At 36.5% G+C, this 12,102-nt stretch overlaps 1 long non-coding RNA gene across 1 annotated transcript in view; it reads right to left on the bottom strand.

Annotated features, from left to right (window-relative positions):
• Window positions 1-6,085, bottom strand: part of LOC136031832 (uncharacterized) — a 275,292-nt gene extending 269,207 nt beyond the window's left edge. Inside the window, exon 1 of the long non-coding RNA XR_010618593.1 lies at window positions 5,049-6,085. This is a non-coding gene — a long non-coding RNA (uncharacterized LOC136031832). The remainder of the gene's footprint in view (window positions 1-5,048) is intronic.
• Between the last annotated feature and the right edge of the window lie 6,017 nt (window positions 6,086-12,102).

The following is a 12,102-nucleotide window of genomic DNA, read 5'->3' as shown; positions in this document are numbered from 1 at the left end:
AACTACAATGGCGCGTAACTAATATGGCGCGTAACGACTTACGCGCGCGGGGGGGCTTGGGGGGGCGCGAAGCGCTCCCAGCAACTAGGTGTTGGGGTGGCGCGAAGCGCCACCCCAACAGCTAGTATATATATATATATATATATATATATATATATATATATATATATATATATATATATATATATATATATATATGTTTTTAACTACGTAAAACTTGCGAATATACAAAATTCTTTGCTGTCCCATTGTCTGTGCATATAAATAGATTGTCAGGTTTACCGACTCTTGAACATGCAACATATAATGGTCAATGGGAAAACAATCCGTATTCAGATCTATACCTAATGATTCTAATGATTGCCCTTGAGCTTTGTTGATGGTGATTGCTAATCGACCATTCCCTGAGTCGCCATCGTCATTTATATATCCCCCTGTGCACCCCGGCGTCCCCTTTGTAGTTATGTCCCTGTGTCCTGGTGTCCCGGTCGTCATTTGTGTTCCGGTTTCCCGGTCTGTAATTTCTCTTTTAGTGTCCTGGTCGTCATTTATATCCCCTGTGTCCCGGTTGTCATTTGTGTCCCAGTGCTTTGTTGATGGTGATTGCTAATCGAACATTCCTTGTGTCCCGGTCACTTTCTCTTTGAGTGTCCCGGTCGTCATTTATATTCCCTATGTCCCGGTCGTCATTTGCGTCCCGATCAAAATTTTGGGTATCTGTTTTAAGGTTTTCGAATTACCTTATTCTTTTGTCAAAATATATTGAAATATTTGTGGAATTCCCGTTTTTTTAGTTTTTTCTTTTTTTAGTTGTTTAGCTTTTTTTAGTTTTTTTCCTTTTTACGTTTTTAGTTTTTTTATTTTTTTTACATTTTTTTTTAGTTTTTTCTTTTTAGTTTTTTTTTAGTTTTTTACCATTTTTCTTTTTTCAGTTTTCTTTTTATTCTTTATTTTTCAGACGTCATATGCAAACCCTCAATACAAAAATACATAAAACTTTTTTATGAATTTTTAAATTCCATAGATCTTTCAGGGTTTCCACCACACGTGCTACAACTAAAAATAAGCGTACCAATAATACTTTTAAGAAATATAAACCCACCAAAGCTTTGCAATGGCACTCGACTTGCCGTAAAAAAAACAATGGAAAACCTAATAGAGGCCACAATCTTGACAGGGCCTTTTGAGGGTGAGGCTGTTCTTATTCCTCGCATTCCCATGATTCCAACGGATCTGCCTTTTCAATTTAAAAGATTGCAATTCCCAATTCGATTAGCATTTGCAATCACCATTAACAAAGCTCAAGGTCAATCATTAGAAAAATGTGGTATAGATCTTAATACTTATTGTTTTTCCCATGGACAATTTTACGTTGCATGTTCGAGGGTCGGTAAACCTGAAAATCTATTTATATTCAGCAACAATTGGACAGCGAAGAATGTTGTATATTCGCAAGTTTTACGCAGTTAATTTGTATTGTATCTATCTATCTATATATCTATATAAAAACGAGTTGTGTGTATGCATGTTTGTTTGTTTGTAAAAAGAGCGTTTGCATATGATGTCATTATTAGTACATACGGCTTTGTATATACAGAGACAATGGGAAAGCCAAGAATGTTGTATATTCGCAATTTTTACGTAGTTTAACTCCTGCAGACGAAATGAATGCTTGCCTAAAAAATTCTAATTTATGGGCACACGTAAAAATATTAAAATTAACTACAAATATGCGTGTCCGATTGCAAAACGATGACTCTGGTCAAACAGTAGACTCAATTTCAGGACGTATACAACTACCTGCTGATTTCTGTAATTTAGTGACGTCCAAAAATGAATTGATTGAAAAAGTATTTCCGAATATTCTAAAAATTTTTAAAAATAATAAATGGCTAAGTGAAAGAGCGATTCTAGCACCCAAAAATATAGACGTCCACGAAATCAACAATATTGTTATGACCAAGATTCGAGACCAGGCAGTCCTTTACAAGTCAGTCGACACAGTTTTGGAACCAAATGAAGCGGTTAATTATCCATCTGAATTTTTAAATTCCATAGATCTTTCACGGTTTCCACCACACGTGCTACAACTAAAAATAGGCGTACCAATAATACTTTTAAGAAATATCAACCCACCAAAGCTTTGCAATGGCACACGACTTGCCGTAAAAAAAAAACAATGGAAAACCTAATAGAGGCCACAATCTTGACAGGGCCTTATGAGGTTGAGGCTGTTCTTATTCCTCGCATTCCCATGATTCCAACGGATCTGCTTTTTCAATTTAAAAGATTGCAATTCCCAATTCGATTAGTATTTGCAATCACCATTAACAAAGCTCAAGGTCAATCATTAGAAAAATGTGGTATAGATCTTAATACTGATTGTTTTTCCCATGGACAATTGTAAGTTGCATATTCGAGGGTCGGTAAACCTGACAATGTATTTATATGCAGCGACAATTGGACAGCGAAGAATGTTGTATATTCGCAAGTTTTAGGCAGTTAATTTGTATTGTATCTATCTATCTATCTATCTATATAAAAACGAGTTGTGTGGATGCATGTTTGTTTGTTTGTAAAAAGAGCATTTGCATATGACGTCATTATTAGTACATACGGCTTTGTATATGCACAGACAATGGGAAAGCCAAGAATGTTGTTTATTCGCGATTTTTACGTAGTTTGAAACACATATATAAATCTATCTATATTCACAGGTGGAATACAGGGAGACAACTACAATGGCGCATAACTAATATGGCACGTAACGACTTACGCTTGCGGGGGGGGCTTGGGGGGGCGCGAAGCGCCCCACCAACTAGGTGTTGGGGTGGCGCGAAGCGCCACCCCAACAGCTAGTAGATAATATAATATCTGGCGTAACAGACATAGTGTAACAGACATAAAAGACAGACAACTTATTTATATATATATAGATTTTTATATATATAGATACAGTTTCTTCTTTAGTTTTTTTTTCTTTTTTAGTTTTTTTCTTTTTTTTAGTTTCTTCTTTTTATTGATTTGTTTTCTTCAATTTGTCAATGTTCATTCTAACATTGACACTTGGAAAAATCTTTACGTGCCAAGCATGCTAAAGCTCCAACAATTTAAACTAAAACTCAAATTTTAGGGTATCTGTTTTAAGGTTTTCGAATTACTTTAATCTATTGTCAAAATATATTGAAATATTTGTGAAATTCCCAGTTTTTTTAGTTTTTTCTTTTTTTTTAGTTTTTTAGCTTTTTTTAGTTTTTTTTTAGTTTTTATCTTTTTTATTTTTTAACGTTTTTTCTTTTTAGGTTTTTTCTTTTTTTAATTATTTTAATTTTAAATTTTTTTTTTAGTTTTTTCTTTTTAGTTTTTTTTAGTTTTTTACCATTTTTCCTTTTTCGAATTATTTTGATCTATTGTCAAAATATTTCGAAATATTTATGCAATTTCAAGTTTTTACATTCTAGTTTGTTTTCTTTTATATATATAGAAGATATAATCTGGCGTAACCGACAGACAACTTATTTATATATATATAGATCCCTCTCAAATCTTTCAAGCATTGATCCAGAGCCTCGAGCGATTTTTTGCGTGCCATTGTGCACTCATCCCAAATAATAAGTTTGCATTGCTGCAATACTTTACCCATCCCAGATGATTTGGAAATATTGCACGTGGGAGTTTCTGTAGAATGCAAATTCAGAGGCAATTTCAAAGCGGAATGAGCAGTTCTTCCACCAGGCAGCAATGTTGCGGCTATTCCGGACGACGCAATTGCCAACGCTATATCATTTTTTGATCGAATTGATGCCATAATCAGTTTTATCACAAACGTTTTACCAGTACCTCCTGGCGCATCCAAAAAGAAAATCTGTCCAACGTTGTTATCGACACAATGCATTATCGTATCATAAATGTCTTTTTGTTCCGACGTTAACTTGGAAATGTTATTTTGTACATACGACAATAGATCACTCGTACTGTCACTTTGTTCACGATCCAATTCTACACATGTCGAAACAGCAGCGATACGGTTAGGTGAAGGCATTCCCAAATCCTGGAGAGGTTTGTTTGCCATACGTACGCACAAATCTTCTATAATAACTAAAGTGTAGTTATAAATTTCTGATGTAAAATCAAAAGTCATATCTGACGTCTCTAACTGTTTTCGATGGAGTATATCTTCGGACATTTTTGACTTATATTTTTCCCATAACTCTGTAGGAGCTGATGGAGAGCAAGTTGTTAAAATGATGCCAAACAATGCACGAATTTGACTTGGGGTAGACGTTTCGCACGCGTCATTGCGAGAAAAAAAATTGTCATGTATAGTACCGTTTACAGTTCTCAAATACTCAAAGGATGTCGGACCGGGTACATTCACCAAAAGCAGGCGTAGAAAGAAGCATTCATGTTGATTGGGGTGAACGGTGTAGAGTCTTCCTATCGTGGTATCTTTGAAGATGGTAGGTTGGCCGTCGACTGACTTACCCTGTTTTCAACGTTCAAAAACTTTATTTTTAGTATTCCACGTGTAATACGAAGGCACTTCAGTATACAGCAGTTTTTTTGCAAAAGAATCATTTTTGCAAAGCGAAAAAAAGCTGTTAATGTTGTATCCGGTGGATTCAGGGCTCTTTGTTGCACGTTGGTTTCCGTGAAATAAACACGTTGACCATTCTGTAAATGTACCGCTAAGTGAATAACAGCTGGACTACGTTCATGTATCAGACTACATGCAACATATAATGGTCAATGGGAAAACAATCCGTATTCAGATCTATACCTCATGATTCTAATGATTGCCCTTGAGCTTTGTTGATTGTGATTGCTAATCGACCATTCCCTGAGTCGCCATCGTCATTTATATATCCCCCTGTGCACCCCGGCGTCCCCTTTGTAGTTATGACCCTGTGTCCCGGTCGTCATTTATATTCCCTGTGTCCCGGTCGTCATTTGTGTCCCGGTGTCCCAGTCTCTGATTTCTCTTTGAGTGTCCCGGGCGTCATTTATATTCCTTGTGTCCCGGTGTCCCGGTCATCATTTATATCCACCTGTGCCCCCCGGCGTCCCCGTTGTAGTTGTGTCATTTATATTCCCTGTGTCCCGGTCGTCATCCCGGTATACATTCGTTTTTGAATTGGTATATGATGAAATAAATTTTTAATTTTTTCCCTTTTTGTCCTTTTAGTTTTTTTTTATTGGTTGTGACCTTATTTTAGGTTTTTTAGTTTTTTTCTTTTTTCTTTTTAGTTTTTTTTGAAGTTTTTATCTTTTTAGTTTTTTTATTTTTATTTATATTTTTTTAGTTTTTTTTTCTCCTTTATTTTTCAGTTTTTTTCCTTTTCTTAGTTTTTTTTTTCTTTTTAGTTCTTTTAGTTTTTACCTTTTTTAGTTTTTTTAGTTTTTTAGATGAAAATTTTTTTAGTTTTATTTCCTTTTTTTCTTTTCAGTTTTTTATTGGTTTTTACCTTTTTTTTTAGCTTTTTTAGTTTTTTTCGTTTTTTCTTTTTGCTTTTTTTTTAGTTTTTATCTTTTTTATTTTTTTATTTTTATTCTTAATTTTTTTTTATTAGTTTTTAGTTTTTTTGTAGTTTTTGCCTTTTTTAGTTTTTTCAGTTTTTTTTTTTAGTTTTTAGATTTTTACCTTTTTTAGCCTAACCAGGATTTGAACCTGGGACCTTCATTCTCCGTTCTGACACCCTCTCTCACCGAGTGACTACTCCAGCATGTTCATTTTGGTGTTTTAAATGGTATATTATTATCCAAATTAATGTGTTTTACAATATACTAAGCATCGTCATAACAAAAATGACGACAACTAATTTCATGACGTCAGTCAACACAGAAATTAAGTTCTGAAATTAAGTCATGAAATTAGTTGCCGTCATTTTTGCTTTGACGGTGACGTCATTCAAGTTATATAAGACATATGTTCACGTAGAAATCTATTAATGTTTAAGTTTACAATGACTGATGAAGATGCTCAAAGAGTCTATGCCAAAAAACTTGCTGCTGATAGAGAAAGTCAGAAAAGAAAGCTTGCCGAGGAACTATCAGCAGCAAGTTTTTTGGCATAGACTCTTTGAGCATCTTCATCAGTCATTGTAAACTTAAACATTAATAGATATCTACGTGAACTATGTCTTATATAACTTGAATGACGTCACCGTCAAAGCAAAAATGAGGACAACTAATTTCATGACGTCAGCCGACACAGAAACATGACGTCACCTGACAACTAATTTCATGACGTCAGATGATACAGAAACATGACGTCACCTGACAACTAATTTCATGACGTCAGCCGACACAGAAACATGACGTCACCTGATCCACAGATCCACAGACAGACAACTTATTTTTATATATATAGATAGATATATATATATATATTAACTACGTAAAACTTGCGAATATACAACATTCTTGGCTGTCCCATTGTCTGTGCATATAAATAGATTGTCAGGTATACCGACTCTTGAACATGCAACATATAATTGTCCATGGGAAAAACAATCTGTATTCAGATCTATACCTCATTATTCTAATGATTGCCCTTGAGCTTTGTTGATGGTGATTGCTAATCGAACACTCCCTGTGTCCCCGTAGTCATTTATATATCCCCCTGTGCCCCCCGACGTCCCCGTTGTTGTTGTTTCCCTTTGTCCCGGTCCTCATTTGTGTCCCGGTGTCCCAGTCTGTAATTTCTCTTTGAGTGTCACGGTCGTCATTTATATTCCCAGTGTCCCGTTGTCCCGGTCTTCATTTTTGTCCCGGTCATCATTTGTGTTCCGGTGTCCCGGTCTGTAATTTCTCTTTGAGTGTCCTGGTCGTCATTTATATTCTCTGTGTCCCGGTCGTCATTTGTGTCCCGGTGCTTTGTTGATGGTGATTACTAATCGAACATTCCTTGTGTCCCGGTCGCTTTCTCTTTGAGTGTCCCGGTAGTCATTTATATTTCCTATAACTCGGTTTCCCGGTTGTCATTTGTGTCCCGATGTCCCGGTCGGTAATTTCGTCTGTCGACAAATATGACATCACTCGACACACAGACACAAAGACAACTTATTTTTATATATATAGACTAGCTGTTGGTGTTTGTGTTTGTGTTTGTGTGTGTGTCGATTGACGTCATGTTTGTTTGTCGACTGACGTCATTTTTGTTGATTCACGAAATTACAAACCGGGACATCGTGACACAAATGACGACCGGGACACCGGGACATCTATATATATAAAAATAAGTTGTCTGTGTGTCTGTGTGTCGAGTGACGTCATGTTTGTGTGTCGACTGACGTCATGTTTGTTGATTGAAGAAATTACACATTTCTTCAAAAATTACCTGATGAAAATGGCAATGATGGTTACCCACAATATAGAAGAAGATCTATTGAAGATGGCGGTAAAACAGCAATAATAAAGAAGCGTAACGGTACCACCATCGAAGTAGATAACCAGTGGGTTGTTCCATATTCCCCATTATTATCAAAAACATTTAATGCACACATAAACGTTGAATACTGTAACTCCGTAAAGGCAATCAAATACATATGTAAATACGTCAACAAAGGCAGTGACATGGCAGTTTTTGGTTTGCAGTCCGAAATTCAAAGTCCAAAGTTTGCAGTCCGGATTCAGGGCTCTTTGTTGCATGTTGGTTTCCGAGAAATAAACACGTTGACCATTCTGTAAATGTACCGCTAAGTGAACAACAGCTGGATTACGTTCATGGATCGGAAATGAAAGAATTCGCCAAACAGCTTCATTACTGCTTATGTATCTTCCAGCCTGATATTGTACGATTTCGTCGATATCTTTGATTTTGGACTGCAAGCCAAAAACTGCCATGTCACTGCCTTTGGTGACGTATTTACATATGTATTTGATTGCCTTTACGGAGTTACAGCATTCAACGTTTATGTGTGCATTAAATGTTTTTGATAATAATGGGGAATATGGAACAACCCACTGGTTATCTACTTCGATGGTGGTACCGTTACACTTCTTTGTTATTGCTGTTTTACCGCCATCTTCAGTAGATCTTCTTCTATATTGTGGGTAACCATCATTGCCAGTAATTGTGTTGGATACTAAAAGTCGAGGATATTGCTTTGTGCACCTTCCTTTGGCCATGCATGGTGAATTTTCGTTCAGTGCACCGCAAGGTCCTTGTATCATATTTTTTACAATAATATTATGTAACCCCTTATCGACATTTTCATCAGGTATTTCAGCGGAAATCACATCATCAATTTTGTTCGAAGTAATTTTTTTATGTAGCCAGATTAGTATATGTGCGTTTGGCAAACCTCGTTTTTGCCATTCCACTGGGTACATCCAGCATCGCACTGACCCAAACACTTCAAGTTTTACTATGTAGTTTATCAGTGATTTCAACTTTTGCCGGAAGACACGGGCCGTAATGTCATGTCTATGAACCACCGATTGTCCTTGAAGTAAAAGCTGCAGCATCTCGTCCCAAGATTGACTACATGTAAATGTAATAAATAAATCTTCACGACCATAGAGACGAACCTACGCAATAGCATCTTGAGTATATTCATGCATATGACGGGGACTGCCAGCATATGACGAAGGTAAAATTGTTAATCTTCCAACGTTTGTGGTATTACCGTCATTTATAACTGCATCTCGCAAATGAATGTATTGTTCAGAGCGGAGCTTGGTCTGATTCAGGCGGATATATAGCAAACGTTCTGATTCAATTTTAGCATACATATCAACGACGAATTGGTGAAACAATTCACGGCATTTTAAAATATAATTTTCTTCATCCTGCCGAATCATTAGTCTATAGGAATAATAATGCATTGCACTGCATTTCTTATTCATTTCTTTGTTAGTGGCTGGATTCATCAATTTAATATTAAAGTGATAGCCGTCGGCTCCATCCCAAAAAATGATAGGATATTGTAGGGCATCGTAGCATCGATGAGTTTCAGCAATTCTTAACAACTGAGCGTTTCGCTTATGAAGAATAATATCTTGTGGTAAAAACTGATCACCGACCATAACGATTGCCACTTCGTCAATAGTTGGAGCATTGTATCTACGCACATGTTGGCCAGGAGGCGTTTTGCCAGCGAAAATAACAATTTTATGCGTATCAGTAGTCATCAAATCGATGGCTGTTTTGAACAGACGCACTAAATTATTATTTTCGTGGAAAAGATGTTGCAATTTGGAAACGATTGTCCTTTCAACGTTGGGAGAAATTTCGCAACGTGCATTCAATTCAGAATTTCTATCACTGATGAAGTACAATTGTAAAAATTAATGATTCTCGCCTGAGAATGGTAGAAGGAACCCTGCTCTATTGCCCTTTTACTTTGAAAGTAGCATTAATTGATCTGGATTTTCGATTTGGGCTCCAAACGACGTCATTTGGAAACATGAATTGTATTTTCTGATTTGTGACAAAAAACGCTTAGATTCTGACGTAGTTCCAGTAAGGAAAGTCTTCAATGGCTCTGGTGGTGCAGCCAATAGAGGAAGTTTAACTTTTCCTGAGGCGCAACACATTCCCATTGTTTCACCATTGAATTTCAAGGCCTTGCAATAGGGACAAGATTTAGACATTGGCCCGATTTGAACACATCTACTCAAGCTATAATCATCGACTGGGCTGTACCTGAATGCCAGGCGATAACTTTCAGGTTGCTCTGATTCCTCGACACGCTTTCTTTTCTTACTTTCCCTATCAGCAGCAAACCTGATTTCTTGCTGTTCTTGTGATTCCTCGGCACGCCTTCTTTTTTCACTTTCTCTTTTAGCAGCAAGTCTGGTTTCATGGTGCTCTGGTAGTTCCTCAGCACGCCTTCTTTTTTCACTTTCTCTTTTAGCAGCAAGTCTGCTTTCGCGTTGCTCTGGTAGTTCCTCGGCACGCTTTCTGTTCTTTCTTTCTCTATCAGCCTCAAGCCTGTTTCCTTGCTGTTCTTTTGATTCCTCGGCACGCTTTCTTTTCTGACTTTCTCTATCAGCAGCAAGTTTTTTGGCATAGACTCTTTGAGCATCTTCCTCGGCTGTTGCCATTGTAAGTTCATCAGTCATTTTAAAGTTAAACATTAATAGATTTCTACGTGAACGCATGTCTTAAATATATTTAATGACGTCACCGTCATAACAAAATGACGACAACTAACTTCATGACGTCATTCAAGACACAAACATGACGTCACCTGACAGACATATCCACAGACAACTTATTTTTATTTATATAAATTCTATATATATCAAAAAGAAGATAAGAAATCTTCTTTTTGGATGCACCAGGTTGTACTGGTAAAACGTTTGTGATAAAACTGATTCTGGCATCAATTTGATCAAAAGATGATATAGCGTTGGCAATTGCGTCGTCCGGAATAGCCGCAACATTGCTGCCTGGTGGAAGAACTGTTCATTCCGCTTTGAAATTGCCTCTGAATTTGCATTCTACAGAAACTACCACGTGCAATATTTCCAAATAATCTGGGATGGGTAAAGTATTGCAGCCATGCAAACCTATTATTTGGGACGAGTGCACAATGGCACACAAAAAATCGCTCGAGTCTCTGGAGCAATCATTGCGAGATTTGAGAGGAAATTCGAAACCCTTTGGCAGCAAATTAATATTGCTTGCGGGACATTTCAGGCAAACATTACCTATAATACCTAGATCAACCCCTGCAGACGAAATTAATGCTTGCCTGAAAAATTCCAATTTATGGGCACACGTAAAGATATTAAAATTAGCGCGTCCGATTGCAAAACGATGACTCTGGTCAAACATTTTCAGATCAATTGTGGCAATTGGAAAGGGAAAGCTCCCAGTAGACTCAATTTCAGGACGTATACAACTACCTGCTGAATTCTGTAATTTAGTGACGTTCGAAAATGAATTGGTTGAAAAAGTATTTCCGAATATTCTAACCAATTATAAAAATCATAAATTGCTAAGTTAACGAGCGATTCTGGCATCCAAAAATATAGACGTCCACGAAATCAACAATATTGTTTTGACCAAGAGTCGAGACCAGGCAGTCCTTTACAAGTCAGTCGACACAGTTCTGGAACCAAATGAAGCGGTTAATTATCCATCTGAATTTTTAAATTCCCTGGATCTCTAAGGGTTTTCACAACACGTGCTAGAGCTAAAAATAGGCGTACCAATAATATTGTTACGAAATATCAACCCACCAAAGCTTTGCAATGGCACGCGACTTGCTGTAAAAAAAAAAAAAATGGAAAACGTAATAGAGGCAACAATCTTGACAAGGCCTTTTGAGGGTGAGGCTGTTCTTATTCCTCGCATTCCCATGAATCAAACGGATCTGCCTTTTAAATTTAAAAGATTGCAATTCCCAATTCGATTGTGACACGAAAATGCAGTTTTTCTTAAGTAGAAATTTTCCTTTAAACGAGCTGTTAAACAGCTGTGTATGATATGTCATTGCCCCAGAAGCTACAGAGTAAAAAACATAAAGAAAAAAGATGCCTTTAATTCAGAATATTCTGGTTGCAGCAACTGTTCTTGTTTGATCCGTCTCATTATTGAAAGTCTACTGTTGATTCTATTGTTGGTAATACTCATCTATTTCCATACTGCAGTTTAATGAGCAAATTATGTAATTGTTTCCGAAGTTTGAATTGCTTTTGATATTTGAGAAATGCATAAATTTTTCCTGGAAATTGAACAATAGATGGAAAAGTAATATGGATAGACACCAAGTAAATTAATTTTTTTAGCAATAGATGATTTCACACATCTGACAATTTGTTCTATACAGTCACAATGAAATTTGAAATTAAGAATACCTTTTAAAATGTCTTTCAAGATTATGAATTTTATTCATTTTTACATTGGAGTTCTTTCAGTCGAGGCCCTTAGTTGCGGTTATAGGAGTCCAACTGACAAGATATGCAGGGCAAGAGAAGTTGGTACTATTGAAGAGTTAACGGTTGAAGAGAAGAATCCAGTTTCCGATTGGTCCACAGAAAGAAGAGACACGTACAAAATAAAAGTAAAACATGTCTACAGTGAATCCATAGATCCGCTAGATGATATTATCGTTATAGACTGTGACCGAAAACTGATGCTTGACTGTC

The sequence above is a fragment of the Artemia franciscana genome, chromosome 10 (assembly GCF_032884065.1).
Source record: "Artemia franciscana chromosome 10, ASM3288406v1, whole genome shotgun sequence".
Taxonomy (NCBI): domain Eukaryota; kingdom Metazoa; phylum Arthropoda; class Branchiopoda; order Anostraca; family Artemiidae; genus Artemia; species Artemia franciscana.
This window is presented reverse-complemented; position numbering and strand designations above follow the sequence as displayed.